Source organism: Chelonoidis abingdonii, chromosome 16 (genome assembly GCF_003597395.2).
Source record: "Chelonoidis abingdonii isolate Lonesome George chromosome 16, CheloAbing_2.0, whole genome shotgun sequence".
NCBI classification, from domain to species: Eukaryota; Metazoa; Chordata; order Testudines; family Testudinidae; genus Chelonoidis; species Chelonoidis abingdonii.
This window is the reverse complement of record NC_133784.1, coordinates 2,750,955-2,757,412: the sequence shown is the minus strand read 5'-3', so window position 1 is coordinate 2,757,412 and position 6,458 is coordinate 2,750,955.

The window sequence follows — 6,458 nt, the reverse complement described above, 5'->3', positions numbered from 1 at the left end:
GAGGTTTTCCTGCTGAAAAAACAGATCCAGATCACTAGACTTAAAGGAGAATCTCCACAATCTCTTAGCAATGTAGGGCTTATGACACACAATGGAGCAATCTTTTTGTTCCAGTCAGTAGAGGGCAGTGGTGCACATTAGTGAGCACACTGCACTGTCCAGAGGTGCTTTGGTCAGGGTTATTTTAAAACCTCCTGTGGCCCATGAGGTCGATCTGAATAGTATCTAAAGAGATTAGTAGGGAAGACTAGATGCTTTCCCCTGGCTTGTGATTCAAAACAAGAGAGGGTGCTTTTCCAGAGCAGCTTGTATCTCCATCAGGTTTACAATAGCACCTAGTCAGTGCATGAGAGATTCTTTCAGCCTGCCCCACAAAATCCTTCAGCTGATTCTTGCTGCTCTTAGCCCTGAAATAGCATATGAGGAAGGAAGCCTTGCCCATGTCCTATAGCTTGAGCCTTAGCAAGAGACAAAAACTACTCCCTGCTTGCTATTTCTGGGTACCCAAACAAAGGTTTCCACTGGCATATGGTGCCCTCTAGTGTCTATGAAAGTGGTTCTCCAGCAGTTTTGTGTACTTGGAAACTAAGGCTGTGCATAGGTGCTGGAACTAGGGGTGCAGCACCCCCCTCCCCCCCAGCATATTCAGTTTGGTTCAATGGTTCTCAGCTTCCCCACTATACACATTGTTCCAGCACCCCTGGGGCTATGTCTACACTGGCACTTCTGTGGGTAAAACTTTTGTCACTCGCTCCCCTTGACCGAATATGTTTAATCTGCGGTAGGGTCTGTAGTGCAGACATAGCCTAAGGGTTTGTCTACATGGGGGTGTTAATCTGCAGCTTTTTGTTGCATGTTGGGTACAGGGCCGGCTTTAGGAACTGCAGGGCCCAATTCGAATACCTGGTGGCGGTCCAGGTCTTTGGTGACACTTCGGCGGCAGGGGGTCCTTCACTCGCTCCAGGTCTTCTGCAGCACTGAAGGACCCCCCTGCTGCCGAAGACCCAGAGCAAGTGAAGGATCCCCTGCTGCCAAAATGCCTCAGAAGACCCGGAGCGAGTGAAGGCCCCCCCGCTGCTGAAACGCCGCTGAAGATCCAGACTGCCGCCGGGCAGGGCCGGCGCTTCCATTTAAGTGACCTAAGCGGTTGCCTAGGGCGCCAGGATTTGGGATGATGGCAGGCTGCTCCGGTGGACCTCCCGCAGGCGTGCCTGCGGAGGGTCCGCTGGTCCCGCGACTCCGGTGAAGCATCTGCAGGCAGCCTGCGGCAGGTCCACCGGAGCTGCGGGACCAACAGACCGTCTGCAGGAACGCCTGCGGGAGGTCCACCGGAGCCGTGGGACCAGCGAGCGGCAGAGCGCCCCCCGCGGCGTGCCACCGTGCTTGGGGCGGCGAAATGGCTAGAGCCGGCCCTGTGCCTAGGGCGCCAAAAGCCCTGGCGCCACTCCTGCCACCGGGTGAGTAAAAAAAATTAAAAAGGCACCTAAGTTAGGCACCCTTCTTTAGGGTGCGGGACCCTCTTAGGCGCAGGGCCTGATTCGGGGGAATCGGCCTAAAGCTGGCCTTGGTTGGGTAATTCACAGTACGCAAGCCGCAGTAATGGTGTGTACACAGGATGACAGCATGCATCGTTGTGCACACATGGTGGCCGTTTGTCATATCCTCAGTTCGCAGCATTCTCCGAAGGTATGCCATGCTCCTAGGTTTCGCTCCTGAGCACTGTGCATTCTGGGATTTGACTTGCTATGCATTGTGGGATGCATAGAAAAGCCAGACCAGTTCATATATTTTAAAAATCTCATGATTCGTCTGTCTCCTTCCATACTTCCTTTCTGGGTAGGCTGGGCCTGCTGCTGTCTGTCAGTAGTGACCCCGCCATGCTTCATGCCGCTATGCTGGCAGCCTCAAATACACACACACTCCTTGGGCTGTATGTCAGCACTCAAAGCCTGAGGAATTGGTACTGGACTTTGTCTGCTTCACCACCAAGCAGGTGATGGTGCAGCAGCTCCTTCAATGGCGGTGAAACCAGGACCCAGAAGAGGAAGACGCCAAGCTGCTAATACAGCAGTGGTTTTCAACCTGAGGTCTCTCTGTGGACACTTGGGGGTCCACAGACTGTCTAAGATTTCTGAAGGGGTCCGCACCTCCACTTGAAATTTTTTATGTGTCTGCAGATGAAAAAAGGTGGAGAACTACCGTAACAGAGGACTGGTTCCTGGAGCAGCTTCACAGCAGCAGTGCTACTTCTGGGCCTGGGAAACCAGTGTCAACCGGAGGGAACGAATTGTCCTGCAGAGCTGGGATGACCAGCCGTGGCGAGAGAATTGCAGGATGGGGGAAGGTGGCCTTTTTGGAGTTGTGTGCTGAGCTAGCCCCACAGCGGCAGCATACCAACATGTGGCACCCTATACCTGTGGACAAGCAGGTCACCATTGTCCATTCAGAATCCCCCCAGTCCATAGCCAACCAGTATGGAGCTTGACTGTTGGGGCTATTGTCGTGCAGGTGTGTGATGCCTGGTACGGTTGCACCAGGTTATAAAGCTTGTTGGTGTTCACGAGGTTTTTGATGGCTTTGCACACATGGGGTTCCTGAACTGAACTTTTGTCCCTCCACCCCCAGCAGGGCTCAGAACTCATAAACAGAAGTGGGGTTTTTCTCCCTGGTGCTCCAAGCATGTGCTACCATCGTGGTGGGTTTACAGGCTGGTCTGGAAGGATTCCTGATGCTAGAATCTTTCAAAACTGAGCTCCCTTTGCCTTAATGGAGGAAGGACTGTTTCCCCGAGGATCACTCTGGATATTCATGGTGTGGAGGGTCGGTCTGTTTATCATGGCAGACCCAGCTTTGCATCTGTTTCCCTGTTTAATGAAGCCATTCACAGGCTGCTTGGACAGGAGGGAGGAACTGCTTAACTCTTGCCTCAGCAGCTGCAGAATGAAAGCCAAGTGTGCATTTGGCTGTTTGAAAGGAAGGTGGCGCTGTTTGTGGACTCTGTTGGAAGTAGCATCCAAACCAAAAAAAAAAACAACAACCCTGGCCCCCCTCCCTGCCAAGATTATGTATCTGCAAAAATTTTGCCCCAATATTTATGAGTAATTGAGCCAGCCTCAGCGTTGGGTGGGAAGCCAAGGGGCAGAGACTCACTCAGGGGTTTGAGCAGCCAGCAAGGCATCCAATGCAACATGCAAACAGGTGAGGCAATCTTGTCAGCGGGACCCAGGGAGGGTGGGGGTTAGGCATTTTTTGTGCAGTTCAGCGTTGTTTATGGACAGTGGAAGTGCAATGTTGTGGCGATGCCTGGTGTGGTTATAAAACCCAATGAATCAGTGCAAACTTAATTATTTTTCGTTGCAAATGTTGGCGCCTTATGAATGAAATTTTAAAGGCTTTTATAAAATAAAGAAACAGAAGCGAACCTTCGCTTGAAAATGAAACAACAGCTTTTAATTCTGAAACAATGTATTACAAAACAATCTATCTAACTATAAACCAGCAGTGAAACAAAACAGCAAAGTACAACAGGGCAGGGTACGACACAAGGACCCAGTATACGTCCTGGCTCTGCCTCTTCTGGTTCATGGGACATCAGGTATTGAGGGCTGAGGCTCAAAGTTACTAGGGATGATAGAGGGCTCAAAAAAGCAGGGGTTCCAGGTGCCCTGAGCTCAGGACTGGGAGTAGGGTGACCAGATGTCCCGATTTTATAGGGACAGTCCTGATATTTGGGGTTTTGTCTTATATAGGTGCCAATTACTCCCCCCCCATCACGATTTTTCACACTTGCTCCCTGGTCACCCTATCTGGGAGGCAAATGGCTCAGGGAGCAGTGCTGCTGAGGTACAGCGCGGAGGAGTTGTTGTTCCAAGTACCCTGTGTTGTTCAGGGCTGCAGAACCTGGCTGAGTATTGGTTGATAGTGACATGTGCTGCTGCAACAAAGCATTTTGGCATCTCCCTGTCTTTTTTTCATACTGCCTTTGGCCATGGCAAGGCTTTCCCCGACAACTCTTACGCTGTCCTTCTCTACTGCACCGATCTCCCTCAGTCTTTAGATGCAGCCTCCACCTCCCTGTGTGCTTCAGTTCTCTGGGGACGCTGATGTCTGCAAACATTTCATCGCAGGTTTCCGTTTTCTCCCCCTCAGCTTTGCCAGCCACTCAGCTGTTGAGAAGGGCCCTGTTCTGGAGGGGCTGGCCAGTGCAGGTGCTGCAGCTGTTGGGGAGCATTAAAAATACATAAAAGACCAGCAGTTATTATTCATGTTCTAAGGAGGCTGTGACAGCATTTTCTTGCATGCATTTCTGGCTTCACCTCTCTGAGATCCTTCCCACACTTGGGGAACCTCGGGGCTGGTAAGCGGCATGTGCTTTGGGATTTTGGTCTGTGCAGTGTATGCCATTCAGCTTTGCTGTAGTGCTGAGGAGTTATAGGTGCTGAAAGCTATTGAACCAAACTGTAAACCCTGAATATGATGAAAATCACTTCAAACCAGGAGGTGCTGCTGCACCCCCAGCATCGCTAGTCCCAGCACCTATGCATGGAGGCGGTGAGGGAGGGGGGTTGGGAATTTGTTTCTGGTTGGGGGAGTGGGAATTGTGTTTCCTGCTCAAGGCAGTTTTGCTGTTGCCTTGGAGGTGCTTATGATGTTACACTGAGACAGGTGACGAGGAGGCGGAGAATGGCCTTATTCAAAACCACCAAGAGCGCACCAGCGAGATATGTGAAGTTATTCACCAAGATAACCCCCCTCCCCCACAAGTGTTGCAGGAGTGGAAGGGAGTTGTGAGCTATACAGGGGCCAGGGGAAGGAAAGATCAGGTCGCTGTTTCTCATAATCTCCTAACAAAAATGGAGCTATTTCTCAGCCTTATCATTTGCTTTCTCTCCCCTGCAGAGATGTTGAAAGTGCAGCCAGAAAGTGACAGCGCTCTGCAGTGGTTGCCTGAACATTCGCTGTTATTGGTTGGTAAGAATGCATGTCACAGGGTGTTTACAGGGGGAGCTGTGCCCTTTTTAGCTTTATGGGCATACAGTGTTCCTGTCGACCTCATGTAACGTGAGAACACTAACCAAGTTTCCTTTTCTGTAGCCACTGGCTCACTAAACTTCTGCATTTCTCACAAAAGAATGTTTTTAATTGGAGATATACCTATCTCCTAGAACTGGAAGGGACCTCGAAAGGTCATCGAGTCCAGCCCCCTGCCTTCACTAGCAGGACCAAGTACTGATTTTTGCCCTAGATCCCTAAGTGGCCCCCTCAAGGATTGAGCTCACAACCCCGGGTTTAGCAGGTCAATGCTCAAACCACTGAGATATCCCTCCCCTCCTTCTTCCAATCTGGGGTGGGAGAGAGGCTATGGCTGTGCCATGCTGGCTGCTGCCATGTTGAGGTGCACCAAAAGGTTGGCAGGGGAGGGTGTTTGCCAGGCAGGACAGCTGAGGTAAGGGAAAAGGGAAATGGGTACATGGGCATGTGCCTGCCATGGCGTTGGTCTGAAAACAGTTGGCGGTCAGGGCTTTAGCATGAGATAGAGGCCGATTGCTCTGCTGGAGTAGCTGCCATTTTGGAAAGGTATATGGGAGTAGGGGGAATGGACAACGTGGGCAGATGGAGGGAAAGGAAGGAGGCAGGGACCTTGGCCTCAGAGAAGCTTTTAGCTCACATCTGCCTACAATGGCTATGGCCATGGGGCACCTGGAACAGAAGCTAGCAACACAGTGTAGCATAATAATAATAAATTAGAACATAACTATTCTAAAAAGACTTACATGCCGAGGTTCCCTGCGTAGGATCAGTCCCAGTTTGGATTGCTGCCTAGGAATCGGGGTTGGTTGCTGCAGGGTGGGAATCAGGCTTGCCTTCTACCTGGGCAGTATCAGGGTCCTGAGTCCTGAAGAGATCCTGGATTTTCAGGAAGATCTCTTCCCCAGGCTCCTCGTCCTATGAGTCTCGCTGCTCATGCTTGGAGGGAGGGAAGATGGGGAAGAAAGTGGCCAGGATCGTGTGGTTATGTAAAATCCTATCCAGCTCTTCAAGAACTGGACAGGTTACATGTCCCTCATTGGATATTTTGTCCCTGTTTGTTCCTCGTTTTAATGTTGGTGTTCTTGAGCTGTTTGCTATTTCTTTGGCACTGTTTGGCGTCCCAGTCATGGCCCCTCACAGACATCTGACTTGCAACGTTCACAAGAAGGTCTTTGTCCTGGTGGCTGACCGCAACGTGCCTTGTCTTCCGCAGAGGGTGATGAGATCCAGGGTCTCGGCACGATTCCAAGTGGCTGCTGGAGGTGTGTTATTGCAGCTATTGTGATAAACTGGAATCCAGGAGTGAATGTACAAAATCTGGTTGCACACCAGCTCGTACACAGGAGGAGCTGTCCAGTCAACTCAGCCCCCAAGCTAGGGAGGCTATGCAGGTAAGCAGACAGGTCAGTAATGGTTGCTCGCCGTTG